This window comes from Vulpes lagopus, chromosome 14, assembly GCF_018345385.1.
Source record: "Vulpes lagopus strain Blue_001 chromosome 14, ASM1834538v1, whole genome shotgun sequence".
Taxonomy (NCBI): domain Eukaryota; kingdom Metazoa; phylum Chordata; class Mammalia; order Carnivora; family Canidae; genus Vulpes; species Vulpes lagopus.
Genome location: NC_054837.1, coordinates 14,885,909 through 14,907,529, shown reverse-complemented (window position 1 = coordinate 14,907,529; position 21,621 = coordinate 14,885,909). Strand labels below are relative to the sequence as shown.

At 36.5% G+C, this 21,621-nt stretch overlaps 1 protein-coding gene and 1 pseudogene across 2 annotated transcripts in view; one reads left to right on the top strand and one right to left on the bottom strand.

Moving 5' to 3' along the window:
- The window catches only part of TTC28 (tetratricopeptide repeat domain 28), a 616,175-nt gene that overhangs the window by 456,001 nt on the left and 138,553 nt on the right, over positions 1-21,621 (bottom strand). The window lies entirely within an intron of this gene.
- On the top strand, positions 15,363-15,758 carry LOC121475469 (annotated as a pseudogene).

The window sequence follows — 21,621 nt, the reverse complement described above, 5'->3', positions numbered from 1 at the left end:
AAGATCTAAATGTGAGACAAGAATCCATCAAAATCCTAGAGGAGAACACAGGCAACACCCTTTTTAAAAAAAAATATTTTATTTATTTATTCATGAGAGAGAGAGAGAGGCATAGACACAGGCAGAGGGAGAAGCAGGCTCCATTCAGGGAGCCTGACATGGGACTCGATCCCAGGCCTCCAGGATCAGGCCCTGGGCTGAAGGTGGCGCTAAACCGCTGAGCCACCCGAGCAGCCGGCAACACCCTTTTTGAACTTGGCCACAGCAACTTCGTGCAAGATACATCCATGAAGGCAAGAGAAACAAAAGCAAAAATGAACTATTGGGACTTCATCAAGATAAGAAGCTTTTGCACTGCAAAAGAAACAGTCAACAAAAGACAACCTACAGAATGGGAGAAGATATTTGCAAATGACCTCTCAGATAAAGGGCTAGTATCCAAGATCTCTAAAGAGCTTTTTTTAAAAAAAGATTTTATTATTCATTCATGATAGACACACAGAGAGAGGCAGAGGGAGAAGCAGGCTCCATGCCGGGAGCCCGACACCGGACTCGATCCGGGGACTCGATACCGGGACTCGAGGATCGCTCCCTGAGCCAAAGGTAGGCGCTAAACCGCTGAGCCACCCAGGGATCTCCTATAAAGAACTTATTAAACTCAACAGCAAAGAAACAAACAATCCAATCGTGAAATGGGCAAAAGACATGAACAGAAATCTCACAGAGGAAGACATAGACATGGCCAACATGCACATCAGAAAATGCTCCACATCACTTGCCATCAGGGAAATACAAATCAAAACCACAATGAGATACCACCTCACACCAGTGAGAAGGGTAAAAATTAACAAGACAGGAAACAACAAATGTTGGAGAGGATGTGGAGAAAGGGGAACCCTCTTGCACTGTTGGGAATGTGAACTGATACAGCCACTCTGGAAAACTGTGTGGAGGTTCCTCAAAGAGTTAAAAATAGAACTGCCCTATGGCCCAGCAATTGCACTGCTGGGGATTTACCCCAAGATACAGATGCAGTGAAACGGCAGGACACCTACACCCCGATGTTTATAGCAGCAATGTCCACAATAGCCAAACTGTGGAAGGAGCCTCGGCGTCCATCGAAAGATGAATGGATAAAGATGTGGTCTATGTATACAATGGGATATTACTCAGCCATTAGAAACAACAAAAACCCACCACTTGCTTCAACTTGGATGGAACTGGAGGGTATAACGCTGAGTGAAGCAAGTCAATCGGCGAAGGACAAACATTATATGGTCTCATTCGTTTGCGGAATAAGAAATAGTGAAGGGGAATAAGGGGAAAGGCGAGAAAATGAGTGGGAAATATCATGAAGGTGACAGAACATGAGAGACTCCTAACTCTGGGAAACGAACAAGGGGTAGTAGAAAGGGAGGTGGGCGGGGGGTTGGGGTGACTGGGTGACAGGCACTGAGGGGCACACTTGATGGGATGAGCACTGGTTGTTATGCTATATGTTGGCAAATTGAACTCCAATAAAAAAAATAAAAATAATGCTGGTGAATCAAAACTACTTAAACATTTTCAAAGGACAGTGGGTAACAGGTGATAATCAGAATCTCAAAGCTTAAAATGACAAGTGAGTAAATTCTGACACTACCCTCAAAATAACCACCACTCTTCTATCCAGTACTCCTAGTCTCCTCATCTTTGTCATTCTATCATCCGTTCTCAATTTATCTCTTCCGTTCCGTTTCCTTTTCCTCCACCCCCATTCCAGTCCCTCGTGCTATCCTCTTTCTTCCCTCCCCCTCTAAGCTTTTGTTAAAATGAACCCATTCATATTTTTAAAATATTTACTGAATAATATAAGAAATGAAAAATAAAACTATAGAAAGACACCATTTTTACCTATATCAGATTGGGCATCTCCTTCCTGAGGGAGAGAAAAAGGCAAACAACAAGCTCATGTTACAGAAGAGGCAAAGCCAAATGGGGGTTATCAATATGCAGATTTGACAAGTCTCCAGATGTGAACTGTCAGTCACAATGATTACCACAGCAATCTCACAAAGGCTATATATGAGAAACAAGAGTGCTGCTACAAGCATTCATTCTAAAAGCATTTGTTTAATGAGTTAGGAAAATTCTTGCAAACATATCCAACAATTTTCTTTCTCTTGTTCTTCAGACACTTGTTTCTCATGTAACTAAGCTCTGCATAGAGCCCAAGGTTTTATGCCAACTATCTTTCTATAAAACTAAGATCTTACACTTCTGACCTCATCATCAACTTTCTGGCAATAATATCAGGTCACAGACTCTACAGAAAGACTTAGGAATATAAGCTCAGTAGGATCTTGAAATGCTCAAAAAATTAATTAGTATTTGGCATGCTGTTTAAAAAGCCTTTCATTCTGGTTCTGTCAAAAGCAGTCTGGCACATTTCTCTAGCACACTAACAATCTGATGACTGGTAAACCAATGTTTTATTTAGGTCCTCTCCACAGTTCTTCAGAGTTTCATTTGCATACGTACATAAGAACCAAGTCAAAAACTGAGGTTCTGGAGGAGGAAGAGGCATTTCATTTGTAGATTAGCCTACTTTTAATGCTTTTCTATGCTCTTAAGACTGTTTCCTATCAAATGAAACGATGGCAGGAATAGCTAGGGAGGAAAGCAAACCAAGAAGGTGAAAATGCAGTCAAGTGTTCACAGCTGCAAAAAAGAGAAGTTACCTTGCAGGTTTTCCTATTGTATTTTCAAATTCATTCATTTAAAAGAATAATCACTCGTGATGACATGTCAGATCCCATTTTTTTTTAAAGGGCTTTACACACCAGATAGGTTGATCATCCTCATTCTGTAAATGGATAAACTGAAGATTATAGAGGTTAAATGGTTGTCCAAGGTCACACAGCCAGCTAATAATAGAGAAGCGATACAAGTTCAGGTCTGATTCCAAAAACCTGTGCTCTTTAACCATGATTCTACTCTGTTATTCTATTTTTGTTATATATTGCATTACATCTATAAAGTTTATGCAACATAAAAATCTAACTATTTCAAGACGGTACTTTTAAAAGAGTGAAATGTTTCTTTTTAACTTTTATTTCTGTTACTTACATGACAGGTGACATACCACAGAAATTTTAGTTGTTCATTATTAATTTCCATAGAAAAGCAGTTACAATCTACATATGAGAATAACCCTGGGCTTACTGCTTAGATATTCCCCCATTTTGAGAGATGCCTATAATAGGGAAATCACTGCTAATAATTAAACACATGGGAATATTGGGCAGCCCGGTGGCATAGCGGTTTAGTGCCGCATGCAGCCCAGGGTGTGATCCTGGAGACCCGGGATCGAGTCCCACTTCAGGCTCCCTGCATGGAGCCTGCTTCTCCCTCTGCCTATGTCTCTGCCTCTCTCTCTCTCTCAGTATGAATAAATAAATAAATCTTAAAAAAAAAAATGGGCATATAAACAGGAAAGGGAACATGGGAAAATTAAGGGAAAAAAGTACTTTGTGACTACAGAACATATATAAAAGGCTATACTGTAGTATGGAAAACACCAAATCTGGACACTTGGTTATAACTTAAAAAAATCCAAATTTATCTGGATTCTGATTAGCAAAATGCAGAAAGTTTGCATGTGACAGCAGAGGCCAACAAAGCTACAGAATGAAACTTGGTGAAAAGATGGGAATAGGAAATTTGTTCTATTTTGAAGAAGGACAAGCTTTTCTAGCTGCTGGGATAAAATGACTGGATTCAAATGTTGAGGCAGAATTTGGATTAATTTCTTGGTACTGTTCTCCTTCATTCCCCTAGGAAGAAAGATCATGTCACTCAACAGTGATACTTCTAGCCAATTAAAGTATAGATTTGGGCTGCAATGCTTCCACTGCACCTCCAAGCTGGAAAGATTTCAGCTGTAATGTAGGATCCAGAATAAGGATAAAGTAAGGAAGGGTAGGTAAAATGAGCTCTGTCATACAGGCAGTCAGTCTCTTGGGAAGGAAAGAGCTGAAGAATTAGCATTTCTGAACTTGATAAGTGAACGTCACAGTCACAGAGATTCAATATGCACCACAGTCTTATTCTACTCTATCTCTCATGTTACATCAGGTTTTAGGAACTATCTCTATGTGTGCTCCATGTCAATCAAGTATTTTCCTTCTCCCATATGAATCAAAAACTTCTGTAGAATTTTAGTCTAATCATTGTTTGTTCCTACTCTCCTATTTTGCTCAGATCCCAGAGCTAACAATTGGTAACCTTATACAGTACCCTATACATAGCAAACATTCAAACTGGTCACACTGATTGTTCAGCAAGCAAGCATTTTAAAAAATAATTTGTTGTGGCACCTACGTAGCTCAGTCAGTTAAGCATCTCCCAAAGTCCCAGGATCAAGCCCTGCATCAGGCTCCTTCCTTGCTCAGCAGGGAGTCTACTTCTCCCCCTTGCTCTGCTCCTCCCCCTCTAAATAAATAAATAAATATTTTTTTAATTTTTAAAAATAAAATAAAAAATAATTTATTGAGGTAAAATTCATATAACATAAAACTAACCATTTTAAAGGAAACAATTCGGTGGCATCTAGTACATTTACAATGTTGTGCAACTACTACCTCTATCTAGGTCCAAAACACTTCCATAATTCCAAAGTAAAACCCCACACCCATTAAGCAGTTTCTCTCCTTTTGCCCCTGTCCTTCAGCCCCATCAATGTGTATTCTGTCTCTATGGATTTGTCTATTCTGGACAAATTCATATAAATATCATATAATATGTGACCTTCTAAGTCTAGCTTTTCTCACTCAGTAGAATGCTTTTAAGGCGCATTCATGTTGTAGTATGTGTCAAACTGTCATTTCTTTTTATGGCTAAATAACATTTCATTGTATGTATATATCAGTTTGTTTAGCCACTTATCCATTGGATGGATGTACTGGCTACTGCAGTAGTGCTGTTATAAACATGGATGCATATATATTTATTTGAGTTTGTTTTTTTTTTTTCAGTTCTTTTGGGCATACACCTAGGAGTAAAATTGCAGGGTCATGGGGTAATCCTACATTTAATTTTTAGAAACTGCAAAACTGTTTTCCACAGCCAAACAACCACTTTAAGCACCAATCATGGGCTAGATAAAGTCCCTGTTCTCATGAAGCTGACATTCTAGTGTGAAAGAAAAATCACAAACTAGTTAATTACTAATTATATAGGTAAATGTATATACATACAAATGTCTTATCAGATAGTGGTAACTGACGGATTAAAAAAAATTAAGTAGAATAGGTACACAGAGAGTTATGGGAATGTGCTATTTTACAGAGTGGTCAGGAAAGGCCTCTCTGATATATAAACATATGAAATGAGATCATTAAATGCTTTTAGACACCTCAACAGTCGGTGAAACATTTTTTATGAAACGTCACTGCTTATATGACATTTTTTTCAAAGTACTTTCATCTTTTTGGCTAGAATAATATTCCCTTTGTGACTTTTTTCTGCATGCTAATTCAGACTGGTGACTTTATGTAAAGATTCTTGCTATTTATTTTGCTCAATACAAAATAAAGGCCATCTGGTGAATTCTGCTGAATTCACCATCGGCTCACAACCTGAGCCGATACTAGTGAGTATGCCCTGTGGCAACAAACCTACATTTCTGATATGATTACAGTTTAGGGGTAATCATCAAATAAAATGTTGTGTAATGTCAAGACTCTATAATCTCAAACCATCCATTTCTAAAACATTGTAACCAGCAAATTATGAACTCAGATAAAGTATTAAAATCCAAATGTGACACAAATACACTTGGCTAAGGGTTAGGACAATACTACTTCCTGCTCTACTATCTTGAGCAAGACAATTACCTTTTCTGTATCTCAATTTCAGAAAGTGTGGTGGAGGAGGAGGAGGGGAGAAATTATGTCTAAGGTTCCTTCTGGTCTAAAGTTTAAGAAATATGTTTTGAATAGTACACCTGGAAGTCTCTAAGAGGTAGCTAAAAACCCCAAACATAACACTGCAATGACATAGTGCCTTGGCTACCTTTCAATCAATTTAGTTGAGTGAAAAAATGGCTATCCATAATCCTACTTTACAGAATAGCCCCAGTTTATACAGCTGAAGTGAGAAATCAGAAATTTATACCTCAAACCAGGATCACCATCTACATTGCTAAGGAACACTAGGATCAACACAATGTGTATTGAAGAGTAGTAATATACAAAAAGAATTTTAGCTCAACACTGAACATCATAAAGCTATCTTTTGAGTGCCTAGTACATGCCTGGTATAGTTAGTAAAAATATATATAATATTTATCATATACATATGTATGAATATAGAGAGAAATATATATATAATATGGGTAAGTATCCTCATTTCCAGCTTACACATGAGAAACAAAGACTTTGATAAAGCAAATGTTAAAGATCACACAGATAAGGGTGCCTGGGTGGCTCAGTCAGTTAAGCATCTGCTTGATCCGGAGTCCCAGGACCAAGCCCCACATCAGACTCCCTGCTCAGCGACTAGTCTGCTTCACCTATGCCCCTCACCCTGCTAGTGCTCTCTCTCTCTCACACACTCTCTCTCAAATAAATAAAATCTTTAAAAAAAAAATCACATAGAGCATAGTAAAAATGGGATTTTTACACAGATAAAATTGACTGATTCAAAGTCCACTATTATAGTGAAAGACCTAACAAAATGACTAAAGGTACCATTTTTCATTAAAGTTTATAATATTTTATTTATATAAAAAAAACCCAGGATATAAACAAAACCCAACATCCTGGCTAAAATCAAATCAACTTTCTTAAGTTTCTTCATCTAAAATTTGCCTCTGATATTTCTTCAATCTCAACTCAAACCCCCTTATTAACTATTTATTGACTTTTCTTTTTTCACAAACAACATAACTTTTAGAACAAAATTCTGCATTATAGAACACTAGTTCTTTTATTTTTTTTTTACAATTTTATGTCTTTTTTTCATGAGAGACATAGAGATGCAGAGACATACGCAGAGAGAGAAGCAGACTTCCCACAGGGAACCCGATGTGAGACTCAATCCTGGGACCCCGGGATCACCACCTGAACCAAAGGCAGACACAACCACTGAGCCACCCAGGTGCCACTGCAGAACACTAGTTCTTAACATATTTTCCACCCACACTCTGTCCCCAGGTGATTTCACTTATTTCTATCATCTATATGCTTAGGACTTCCAAATTATACTCTCTACTAAGGTATAGACTCTTGTATCCAATTGCCTCCAAAACATTTCCAGTTAGATGTTTCAGAGCATTTCAACTTTAACAAGGACAAGACATAATTTCATATTTTCCTTGCTATATCTGAACCTCTTCCAGTCTTCCTATTACAATAAATAGCACCTCTATCCAACTGATCACTCAAAAGTTAAAACTTAGGGTTCATCTTTGATTCTTACATTTCTCTTCTCCCCATGTCCATCCTACCACCTGGTCTTGTCAGCTCTACAACTAAAGCCCTCATCTTTCCTTCTCTACTACGACTTCCCTAGTTCTGGTCCTTACTATCACTCACTCAAACCACTGCAGTAAGACACTCCTCCTAAGTGATCTTCTTTCTTGATCTCCTATAATCTGCAGAGCAATCACAGTGATTTTTTTAAATTTATTTTTATTTATTTATTTGACAGAGAGAGAGAGCACGCAAGCAGGGGGAGAAGCAGGCTCCCAGATGAGCAGGGACCCTGATGCAGGGCTCTATCCCAGGATCCCACGATCACAACCTGAGCCGAAAGTAGACGCTTAACTGACTGAGCCACCAAGGCGCCCCTCACAGTGATCTTTTTAAAGCACTTATCAGATGGTGGCACTCTGAGGCTTAAAACTCTTCAAGTATACCACTACACTTAAATGAAATCCAAACACCTTACCACAGCCTACTGCAAAGCCTTGTGACTTGATCTCTACCAAACTCCCTGACACCATTGCCTATCACAACTCTTTGCTCTCCATGTTCCTGCACACTAATCTTTTTGTACTTCAAGTATTCCAAGGTTATTTTCTCTAGAGTCTTTGCATTTGTTGTTTCCTCTATCAGGAAGCTTTGTCCCCAAATCTGTATGTAGCTAGCTCCATCTTGTCATTCAGGTCTCAGTTTAAAACGTTATCTCCTCACTGAGTCCACATCACTCTCTATCTCATCAAATATTTTATTTTCTTAAAGCCTTATCACTATATGGGATGATTTTTCTAGCGTATTTATCATTGGCTTCCTCTCACAAACATGTAAGTTATTTGACAGCAGAAATCTGGTTTGTTTTGTTATATCCCAAATACGTAAAAAAAAAAAAATCCCTATAACATAGCAGATACTTTATTAAATAAATGAATAAATGAACAGATAAACCTATAAAGTATTTTTTATAAACCAAACTTATTATTACACCATCTTATATCAACACGAAGAAAGAATCTATGTCTAAATCATCTTTCCAACTCCAAAGAACTTTCTACAGGCAATACCCTGAACACTGTACATGCTCAAAAATTAATGACTGAAACAATAAAGGAAATTCTGTTCTAACATGTTTAAATATATTTAATTGAATACATATATTTAATTATATATTTTTATATTAACATTTATTGAGTAGTATATACCAGGCTCTGTTCTAAATGCTTTATGTATTATTTCTTTTGATACTCCTAACAACTCTATTAGATGAGAAATAACATTATTCACATTTTACAAATGTGGGATCTAAACAAAAAGAGCTGAAATAACTTGTCTAACATAATACAATCAGTAAGTAGCAAAGCTGAAATGTGAACCTGGACATTCCACCTCACAACAAGTATTGGTATCAGCTAGATGAATATTCTAAGAAAGAACATGCAGGGATGCCTGGGTGGCTCAGTCAGTTGAGTGTCCAATTCTTGGTTTCGGCTCAGATCATGATCTCAGCATCCTGGGATGGAGCCCTCAGTTGGGCTCCTTGATTTGCAGAAAGTCTGCTTGAGATTCTCTCCTGCTGCCCCTCCCCATGTGCTCACTTTCTCTCTCTCTGTCTCTAAAATAAATGGACAAATCTTAAAAAAAAAAAAAATAGTTGCCATTTTACCCATTTGAACTTAAGACTTTTCAGAGAACTTGTGGTTCTTCTAAACTTAAGTAAGCCATAAGTTTATTTAGATCACTGTTGTGAGATAATCTTACCCAATCATTACTTGATATCAGAAGAGGTAACATAGAATAGTTTTCTCTGCTATGAGGTCCAGGTAATGCCAGAAGAATCCTTGAGCAATGAAAGAAGAACTGTACAATATAAACTTAATTCATAATCACTGGAGGGAGAAATTCGGTTTGTAGCTTACTATTAAGTATATGATCCAATATGAAATTTAAAAGGATACTGAAGAAGTAGAAAAAAATTCTGAAATGATTGGCTACACATACAAAAAGTGACATGAAATATACCACTTCACAACAGGGCTGGTGAAAAGTTAATATGAGGTTATATTTTTTCATAATACATAATTCAATTCTATAAGGACTGATAAGCAATAGCCTTTTGTCCTTGCTCTTCAAAAGCTCTGCTAGAGTCATCACCCAAAAGTTTTATTAAAAGCTTTAGGATTTAGCATTTCAGAATATCAAAGGTATTTGTAAAAACAGGCAAACCATGGTTTGTCATTTTCAATATCTGGAGCTCCCCTGATCTCCCCCTGGAAGCCTCGGGGATAGACAACCTCAAAAATGTACCCTATACTCACGCCCTAAGTCTAAGTCTATTATTCTCTTCATCTGCTCCCTGGGTCTTCTCCCAAAGATCATTCTCATGCATATTAAACTCATGATACTTTAGCCTGGGTCAGACAGGAAAACCCTCCATAACTCCAACCCCAAAAGAAACCTGAATGACAAAACTATGTAGATATGCACTGAAAAAATCCAATGAAAGTATATACAAGAGTAAGTAAGTAAAAGGTTAAGAGAAAAGAACAGCAAGCAGACCAACCTCACAACTATTCTCTGAAATCTACACTCTTCCAGGTTATCTTAGAATCCTCAAACATGATTTATGTGTCTGATCCATCTCTTCAGCTTGACACTAAGTACACGGAATAGCACAGCATCTGTAAATCTCCCTAATAAAAATATCTGTAAATTGCTCCCCCTAGAATGCCCCTCAAAGTCCAGTATATTTTTACTATCCTGTCAGTTTTCTGCCATGATATTATGACAGGGTTATTTCATTTTAAAGGTTACTATTCCTTCAACTGCCAGACATCAGCAATCACAGAGGCAAATAATGGAACAGTATTTCTGTAATCTACATAGAGTCAACATTTTTTAAAAGGTTGTGACTGAATGAAATGATTCAATAACTCTAAAACCTAGTCTGATGAGAAAATTAGAAAGGCTACCAAATCTTAGGAAAAATAAAATCCTTCCATTGTTAAACTGGTATCATATCATAAATGAATCAAGCCATTCCATTCCATTTCATTTTTAGTTATATGTAAGTCAATATTCTATATATATTATAATATAACCTAAAACCAGAATAATCTGTATCAGTGACTTGTGTATAGCCTTTATTTAATTTTAATATAAAAATACAAACTGCTATCTTTACACAAGGACCTTGCTTAATTCCTAATTGACTTCCCTTCCACCCATTCTTTCCCATATCTTTTCTCATTTGGTTGACTTTAAATATATTCATGCCAATTCTCCATGTTCTCACTAGCATGATTAAAAATTTTTTATACAACACTGGTATGGGAGATGATTGATAACAATCTGATTTTTTTTCAAACTGATTTCTTGGTGGGTCTGTGGAGCGAAAAAAAATGTTAAAAGTGATTTAAATGTTAGATTTTCTTAAGTCCCAGTTTTTCAGATGAGTATCAAAAGAAAAAGAAAATGAGCATGTAGTCATTCTACCTCTAAAATGAGAAGTCCACTGTGAAAATAGAGAAAAAATATATTCAAAGAGACTGAGTAATAAACTGCTCAAGCCATTTTCTGAAAAGAAATTGCATTTCTGGTTATAACTGTTAAAATTATAGAAAACAACTCCCTCTTCTTCAAAAACCACTAAATTATGGCCCCCAAGTCATAGATATTACTATTTTTTTAAATGTAAAGGTATTAAAAACAAAATTACACTGTTAATAAATTTAAGTAATGAGCTGTTATAGTGGAAGACAATTGTGGTAAAATATACACAATACTAACCCATCTTGCCAAAAGAAGACAAAGAATAATAAAGACAATTATAAAATTGATTAAATCACTTTAAAAGAGGGGTTAACGCCTTTGAAATTCTTTAGTATGGAATTTTCTTCCTATGGATACTGCACAAATGTCTTTGTCTGGTCTAAAGTGTTCTAAAATTACAAATATACACTCATACTGAGGAAAATTGCTTTTACTTATCAGGTGGAAAGAAACCAGAGAGCCTTGAAAAACAGATATTTCCAGGGAAGAAAAGTAAAGCAGGAAAGTGAAGGTATAATAAAAGGACTATAATCAGAGATATGGGAGGAAGACAAACTGCATTAATTAATTTTCTTTAAGAAATGAGACTAGCTGCACACTGAGATGAATTGTCTCATTTGCCAAGTGTCCCAAGTGGCAAAGTCAAACAAATAACTCTGTAATTCTTCATTAGTATTTCATCAAGTTTAACCATTTGTGGACTGCCAAAAAAGGAGAAGGGGGGAGAGATCTCTCAAATCTTATAAGAATTACAACTAATCAACTTTTATGTGTAGTTTCCAATATCTCTGTTGAAATAACCAAGTGCCAAGTGAAAATGGTATAAATACAGAGCAAAACCAAGTAAGATAAATAGCAAGAAGGGTCCACTTATCATGGGAGGCCACACTGGACAAAGCAAAGCCTTTCTTTTTTAAAAATATTTTATTTATTTATTCATGATAGATAGAGAGAGAGAGAGAGAGAGGCAGAGACACAGGCAGAGGGAGAAGCAGGCTCCATGCTGGGAGCCCGACACGGGACTCGATCCGGGACTCCAGGATGGTGCCCTGGGCCAAAGGCAGGTGCTAAACCACTGAGCCACCCAGGGATCCCCAAGCAAAGCCTTTCAAATCCTTCAAAACTAGGTTTAAATTCTAATTCTTCCATTTCCAGTTAAATGACCTTGCTCTACTTGTTTAATCTCTCGATTCTCAATTTTCGCAAACATAAAAGATGAAGGATACACCAGCACTACTGGGTCATTGTGAGATGATTATGACATTAAACATCATGTATATAAATTACCTGGCTCTTACCTTAGTAAATGTTAATTCCTCTAATAAAGTACATAAGTCAGGAAAATATTTATTTAAATGCTTCATGTTTACTGTTAAATGTTCAAAAATTTGAGTATACTATATGATCTTCTGAAGCCAAATGATTCTTACTCAACATCTGAGAAATTTAGTCTTCAATTTTTCTGTACTTTTATGACAGAGGTAAGCCTTATGGAGATTTGTTATAAATTTCTTTTTCCTTTATACATAAATTTTCCTCAGCCCCACTAAATAATAAAATTTTAAGTCAAAGCCTAGACTTTATAGCACATAAGACATTTTTCCAAAATGAAAATATCTTTATCATTTTTATAATGATAACATTAATAAATTATTTTTAAAAACTGAATATTATAAAAATATCATAATAATTTTTTAAGGGGTGCCTAAGTGGGTTGAGTATCCGACTCTTGGTTTCAGCTCAAGTCATGATCTCAGAGTCATGAGATTCACCCCTGTGAGGGGCTCCATGCTCAGCAAGGAGTCTACTTGAGACTCTCTCTCTCTCTCTGCCCCACCCCTGCTCACACACAATCTCTAAAATAAATAAATCTTTTTTTAAAAAATTATTTTTAAGAATATTTTTTAATCATTTGAAATCTCACTACCTAGAGATAATAATGGTTAAGACTTTGATCTATAAATGAACACAACCCACCATCTTAGACTTCTTTCCCTGTACAAATGTATATACTTTAATAAAAACTGGGAGATTAATTCCCTTTGAATAAAACACTACAACACTACAATAAAATGAATAAAATTTGCACAATACCACAATTTCAATAAAGTGTTTTTATTTTTGGCAAATCCATTTCTGATACTTATATAATTGTAATATGAATTGTACCTGGCATAATTATAATCATTAAAAATACAGTTTTATATTCTTTCTTTATCCATTGTAAGGATGTTCTCTGTTGCTGCATGGAATAGTTGTTACTATAACAAATGAGATATTTTTATAAGTAAGAATCAAAATATCCTCCTTGGATTATGATTTACAAAGCCAATTGCCCATTCTTGAAAATAATTAGTTTTAATAACAAACATGCCTACCTTTTTTCTTTTTTTTTTTTGCCTACCTTTGTTTTTAAGATAAAAACCTTACTTTTTTGCTATGGAAAATAAATAAGATATGTGAAAATTCTTTAAACCTGCATTATATGAATGTAATATATCATTATTATCAATGGAACACAGTATTCTAAGTACATGTGATGTCTTAAGAATGACTCTTCTAGGGCAGCCCGGATGGCTCAGCAGTTTGGCGCTGCCTTCAGGCCCAGGGTGTGATCCTGGAGTCCTGGGATCGAGTCCCATGTCGGGCTCCCTGCATGGAGCCTGCTTCTCCCTCTGCCTGTGTCTCTGCCTCTCTCTCTCTCTCTGTCTGACTTCCATGAATAAATAAATAAATAAATCTTAAAAAAAAAAAAAAAAAAAGACTTTTCTAGGGATGCCTGGGTGGCTTAGCAGTTGAGCATCTGCCTTTGGCTCGGGGTATGATCCTGGGGTCCCAGGATCAAGTCCCACATGGGGCTCCCTGCATGGAGCCTGCTTCTCCCCCTGCCTGTGTCTCTGCCTCTCTCTGTGTCTCTCATGAATAAATTAAATTAAATTAAATCTTTAAAAAGTTGGCTTTTCTAGGGGCACCTGGGTGGCTGGGTCAGTTGAGTATCTGCCTTTGGTTCAGGTCATGATACCAGAATACTGGGACTGAGCCCCATGTCAGGCTCCCTGCTGAGTGGAGAGTCTTCCTCTCTCCCTCTGCCGCTCCCCGTGCTTGTGTTCTATCTCTGTGTCAAATAAATAAATAAAATATTTTTGTTAAAAAATAATGACTTTTCTAGGATCTTTTGCTCACGGCAAGCAAAAAAGATTCCTCCTCTATTAGACAACTAGACCCAGAATAAGCTATAAAATTTTATTTTAACGTATTTTTCACCTTGCACGTAAGTAAGGGAAAGCTCTAAGGGCAAGAGAAGAAAAATGAGCTGAAATAGAGGATATGGATGAAATAAATCTGGATGAACTGAATGAGAATCTTCTTCTGAGAAATTAAGCAGACTCTTGGATAATGCTAAAGTAGTCTCAGGTCTACAGAATCCTTTGTCTGGCAGAAAGAAATGCAAATTCTTCCTGAAATAAACAATCCCCAATTTAGGCCCTTAGGAATGTCACAGATCAAGTTTAAATAAATATGTACTAATGAATTGTTTTTTAAAATTACTAAACTGGGCACCTGGGTGGCTCAGTCAGTTAAGCATCCGACTCTTGACTTGGCTCAAGTCACAATCACAGGGCTATGAGATCAAGCCCACATCCAGCTGTTGGCTGGGGGTGGAGCCTGCTTAATATTCTCTCTCTCTCCTCCCTCTGGCCCTCTCCTCACTTCTCTCTTGAAAAAAATAATAAATAAATAAATAAACAAACAACTAAACCATTTAAGGAAATAAGCCACCATAAGTGAGAGATAGCAAAAACAATACAACAGATTTAAACATCCAAGCATATTGCTTTTCTTTAAAAAAGAAAACAATATTTTATCTCTACATTAAAAGATAATTACCCTTCCACAAAGTCAGAATTAATTAATTGATTGATTAATTAATTTTAAAGATTTTATTTATTTATTTATTTATTTATGAGAAACACAGAGAGAGAGAGAGAGAGAGAGAGGCAGAGGCACAGGCAGAGAGAGAAGCAGGCTCCATGTAGGGAGCCCGATGCAGGACTCGATCCCAGGTCTCCAAGATCAAAACCCGGGCCAAAGGCGGTGCTAAACCGCTGGGCCATTGGGGCTGCCCTATTTTTTTTTTAAGATTTTTATTTATTTATTCATGAGAGACACAGAGGCAGAGACATAGGCAGAGAGAGAGGCAGGCTCCATGCAGGGAGCCTGATGTGGGACTCGATCCCAGGACAAAGTCAGAATTTAAAGCTTTATTTCTACTCTTTCTCTGCTGCTGCCAAGTCACGCAGAGGCAGAGGCTCAAGTGCAGGCAAGATTCGGCTACACTCATAATCCACCCCCATGGCAGAGGAAGGCACTGCTGCTGGAGGTATTACCGCCATTAATACTGCTTTCAAGAGGTGCTGGAGACCGCCCTCTTCCACAACAGCATAACAAGTGGAATTCACAAAGCTGCCAAAGCCTTAGACAAGCGTCAAGCCCATCTTTGTGTACTTGCATCCAACTGTGATGAGCCTACGTATATCAAGTTGGTGGAGGCCCTATGTGCTGAACACCAAATCAATCTAATCAAGGTTGATGACAATAAGAAACTAGGGGAATGGGTAGGCCTTTGTAAAATTGACAGAAAGGGAAAACCCCGTAGTCTTTGGTTGCAGTTGCGTGGTGGTTAAGGACTATAGCAAAGAATCTCAGGCAAAGGATGTAATCGAGGAATACTTCAAATACAAGAAATGACCAAATAAAAAAATTGGTTTTTGTTAAAAATAAAAATAATAAAGCTTTATTTGTTTCCTGTGATTTAACCATATGTATCGAGGATGTGAAGAATGTATTCCTCCAAAAATCTCTCCCTGAAAGTACTATAAAATTTCATCCTTCATGAACTGAAGCTTGGATTTAAAATAGCCATAAATTTTTTTAATCAATCATCTATAGCTTTTTGTTCTTAACTGTCTAAATAGAGATGTTAGTACCACATTCTTCTGAGTAACTTAGTCTACGTTCACAGCATGTTAGCAAACAAAGGCTAGGTTACATGATAGCAGCACAAGCCCCAGGTTACTGTGGCTTTAAGTAATGGGGTTGTTTTCATTGCTCTCCCTGTGTGTACACTACTCTGCTCTTTAAAGCCCTCACTCAGGTACAAACTGCAAGAACTTCCACCTTATGCAACAAGAGGAAGAAGAGGAGGAAGAGAAAGATGAGAAGGAGGAAGAGGAAAAGAAATAATAATAATAACCACAACAGCAACAATAATTTATTAGCCTCCTTTGGAGGATGTGAAGGAACTGATTCATTACTGTGAAAATAGGAGAATGAGGGAAAGAAACAGTCATCCTGCCTTTCTATAGAAACCACATCTACAGGAACCAAAAAGCTTCTTGGAGAAGGGCAGGAGATAGGTTTATAGAAGTTTTCTAGTTAATGAAAAGAGATGGAATAAAATTAGAATATCTTCACTTTGTAACCCCAAATTAATTTAAGGATCCAGGCAATGAATCGGTGCCTAACAACACAAAAGAGAAGACATTAGTGGGCAGCCCGGCTGGCTCAGAGGCTTAGTGCACCTTCAGTCTGGGGCGTGATCCTGGAGACCTGGGATCGAGTCCCACATCAGGCTTCTGCATGGAGGCTGCTTCTCCCTCTGCCTGTGTCTCTGCCTCTGTGTGTGTGTATGTGTGTGTGTGTGTGTGTGTGTGTCATGAATAAATAAATAAAATCTTTAAAAAAAGAGAGAGAGAAGACATTAGTGCCTCATGACAGAAGTATGCAACACTTCTAAAGTAGTCTTGCCCCCCTAATGCTTGCATGTGCGCACACGCGCACACACACACACAAATTTGCAATAATTTGTCTAACAAAGCATCTAAATCCAGCTATTAGGTTGTAGTTTTTAGGAAATAGATGAGACACCATAACATATTAAAGATACCACAAGGACATAATCAGCAAAGTCCAGACTGAAAAATGATAGGACAGTTGACTCTGTTTCTTCAACAAGCAATTTGCAAGAGGATAGAGAAAGCAAGAGAGTAAAAGAGCCAGAGATTCAGAGATAGCAAGAACATTTGAAGGTGGGGGGAGAGATTAAGAAATTTATAAGATGTAGCAAGCAATATGTAGATCTTAATTTAGATCATGAGTCAAACATGCTATGGGGTGGAAATGGGAACCATTAATGAAACAATGAGGAAAATCTGAACAATGATTAAACTATGTGACTATAATGAGAAATTACTGTTAATTATATTTTTGTTCAATGATGGTGGTATTGTTCTTTGTTTTTTAAAAATGTCTTTTGCCTTTATGAATACATATTGAAATATTTGTAAATGAAATAATGATGTTGAAGATTGCTTCAAAATAACAGATAAAAAGATCAGTCATGAATTAGTTACTATACATTAAGAACTACTCTCTACTTGTACTTACCTAAGGTTTTCATAATAAAAAGTTTATAAAGCAGTTAGACATCTCCAGCCACCCAGATATTGATTTTTTTTTAATTTTATTTATTTATTCATGAGAGACACACACAGAGAGAGAGGCCAGAGACATAGGCAGAGGGAGAAGCAGGCTCCATGCAGGGAGCCCAATGCAGGACTCGATCCCGGGTCTCCAGGATTATGCCCTGGGCCAAAGGCAGGCGCTAAACCACTGAGCCACCCAGACATCCCCATTGGGTCTCTGATATAAGGGATACCAGGAACAATCAAGTTAGGATACTACATGAAATGAGAATTAATTTAAAGTTTATTTGATGAATGTTGAGATTCTTCTCTAACCTCCTTATTCAACTTGACTTCAAGAGTACTGGCAGTCACAGGGCACCTGGGTAGCTCAATTAAGCATGCAACTCTTGATTTCTGATCAGGTCATGATTTCAGTATTGTGAAACAGAGATCCACAGAGCATGGAGCCTGCTTGAGATTCTCTCTCTCCCTCTCCCTCTGCCAGCCCCCCACACTCTTGCTCTCTCTAAATAGATTAAAAAAATCCTTTTTTAAAAAAAGAAAAAAAAAGAACACTGGCAGTCAGAAGAGTACACATCAGGCCAGAAATTGAATTAGTCTTCATTATACAATCTCACAATCCCAAGAGAAAAGACCTAGAAAGACTGACATTAGTAATTCCTACCAAAGAAACAGCCCAGCCAGTCAACCAGTACCAGCATGCACCCTACCATTAAACATTACACAAAGTTCAAAGACCATCTGACATTTAAGAAAAGCATTTGAATATGAAAGATAGAGACTTGCGCGATGCCTGGGTGGGTCTGCCTTTGCCTCAGGGTGTGATCCCGGAGTCCCAGTCCCAGGATTGAGTCCCACATCAGGCTCGCTACATGGAGCCTGCTTCTCCCTCTGCCTGTGTCTCTGCTTCTCTCTCTCGAATAAATAAATAAAATCTATATAAAAAAAAGAAAAGAAAAGAAAAGAAAAGAAAAGAAAAGAAAAGAAAAGAAAGAAAAGAAAGAAAAGAAAGAAAAGAAAAGAAAAGAAAAGAAAAGAAAAGAAAAAGAAAAGAAAAGAAAAGAAAAGAAAAGAAAAGAAAAGAAAAGAAAAGAAAAGAAAAGAAAGAGACTTAAAATATAGAAGGAAAGAAGGGAAAGAACTTGGAAGAAATAAAGAAGAAAATTTCAAAAGTACTACTATACCCTTTGTGAAATAAAAAGATATTACATTTATGAAACAAGAATGGGCTGATTCACCTCCCTCACTCCACTGAATCTGCTCCTGTCACAGTTATTAGTAAGTTCTCTGTAGTCAAGTCCAATATTAAAAAAAAAAAAAATCTTGAAAGAAAAGAAAATGGAAATACAACATACAAAAACCTGTGGGATGCTGCAAAAACAATTCTAGGGGATCACTGTGTGGCTCAGTGGTTTGACCCCTGTTTTTGGACCAGGGCATGATCCTGGAGTCCCAGGATCGAGTCCCACATCAGGCTTCCTACTTGGAGCCTGCTTCTCCTCTGTCTGTGTTTCTGTCTCTCTCTGTGTGTCTCTCATGAACAAATAAATAAAATCTTTAAAAAAAATAAAAGAAAAAGAAATGAAACAGAACAGAAAAGCAACAGAAAAACAAAATTAAGAGTTGGTTTTTGAAAAAAAAAAAAAAACAACAAAACTGACAAAACCTTAGCTAGACTAAGAAAAACAGAAAGAAGACTCAAAATCACAAATACATATATGATACATATGTGTGTTTATATATGTGTATACACACACACACACACATAGAATATAATAGAGAGATATTGCTAGGCCCTAGAAATAAAGCACAAATTCTTAAAAAAAAAAAAAAACTTAAAATATAGTTAAGAAGACAGCATATATGGATAAAATAACCTAAAATTGCAATTCTAAGTTGCCTATTAGGAAAAAATTAAAATAAAAAAAATAAATTGCCTATTAGGGAAACTCCAGCACCATGACTTTTTTAATAACAACATTATTGAGATTTAATTCACACACCATAAAATACATCCTTTTAAAGTATACAATTCAGTCTGTCAGTAGAATCTCAGAGTTGTACATCCTTCACCACAATCAGTTTTAGAACATCTTCATCACTCCAAAAAGAAACTCCATATCCATTAGCAGTCACTCCCCAGTTCTGCCTCCCCTAAGTCCCTGGAAACCAGTAATTTACTGTCTTTCTCTACTGATTTGCATATTGTGATAATTTCATATAAGTGAAATAATACAATATATGCTCTGGTTTCTTTCACTTAGAATAATGCTTTCATGTTGTAGCATATATCAATACTTCATTCCTTTTCATGGCTGAATAATATTCTATTATATGACTATATCACATTTTTTTCTACCCAATCATCAGCTGATGTATATTTGGGTTGTTTCTAATTTTTAGATTTTATGAATAGTGCTGCTATAAAAACACTCTTGTAAAAGTTTTTGTGTAAATATGTTTCCAATAATTTTTGTGCATCACAGCAGTAGAATCACTGAGTCATACGGTAACTCTCTAATGTTTTGAGGACCTGTCAAACTATTTTCCAAAGTGGCTGCACCATTTTATAATCCTATCAGCAGTGTATGATGAGAATGTGGGTTTTTCCACATTCTCACAAATATTTGTTACTATCTGCCTTTTTTTTTCATTTTAGCCATACCAGTGGGCCCAACACCATAATTTTTTAAAATATATCTTATCATTTCACAATATGTGTATATATCAAATCATCACATTGTGCACCTTAAACTTACACAATGTTATATGTATAAACCTGGAAAAAATTAAGTACATATATTGTTGGAACTGGAAAATATACACACATACACACCCCTTAGGGACTGTCTCAAACTAAAAGGTTTCATCAAAGCAAAAGAAACCATCAACAAAATGAAAAGGCAACCTACTGAATAGAAGAATGGGTTAATATCTAAAATATATAAAGAACTCATACAACTCAAGAGTAAAGACCAATATAATATAATATGCAGAGTAACCAGGGGCACCTGTGTGGCTCAGTCATTTACACATCCAACTCTTGGTTTTGGCTTAGGTCATGGGTCATGAGATCAAGCCCCACATTGGGCTCCACACTTAGCAGGAAATCTGCTTGAAGATTCTCTCCCCCTGTCCCTCCCCCTACTTGTGTTGGTGCTCATGCTCTGTCTCTCAAATAATCTTTAAAAAATAAAATAATTTTTAAAATATGCAAAGTAAATAGATATTGTTCCAAAGATGACATACAGATAGCCAACAGGTACATGAAAAGGTGCTGAACATCACTAATGAGGAAAATACAAATCAAAACCATGAGCTATCATTTCACACCTCTTTGAATGGCTATTACCAAAAAGATAACAGATAACATCTAGTATTGATGACGATGTAGAAGGACATCCTTGTATGCTATTGGTGGAAATGTAAGTTGGTGCAGCTACTATGGAAAACAGTATGGAGAATCCTCAAAAAAGTAAAAACTGAACTACCACATGATCCAGCAATCCCACTTCTCAGTATATATCCAAAGGAAACAAAAACAGGATATTGAAGAGACTCCCATGTTCATTGCAACATTATTCACTACAACCAAAATATGAAAAACCTTAAGTGTCCATCAAGGGATGAATGGATAAAAAAGAAATGGGATATATACATATATATATATATATATATATATATATATATATATATGAATATTGTTCACCCATGAGAAAGAAGGAAATCCTGCCATTTGTGACAAAATTAATAAACTCTGAGGACATTATGCTAAGTGAAATAAACCAGCCAGAGAAAGACAAATTCTGCATAGTATCACTTACATATATAAAATTGAGGAAAAAAGTCAAACTCAAAGAAACAGTGAGTAAAAAAGAGGTTGCCAAGGGCTAGAGAGCGGTGAAATAGGAAGGGATGGTAAAAGGGTACAAACTTTCAGCTATAAGATGAGCAGGACCTGAGGATCTAATGTAAAAACATAGTGACTACGATTGATGACACTGTATTATGTAACTAAAATTAGCTAAGAGAGTAGAATGTAAATGTTCTCATCAAAAATATATACATGAAGTGATGAATATATTAACTAAATGGGGGGAACCCATTCACAATGCATACATATA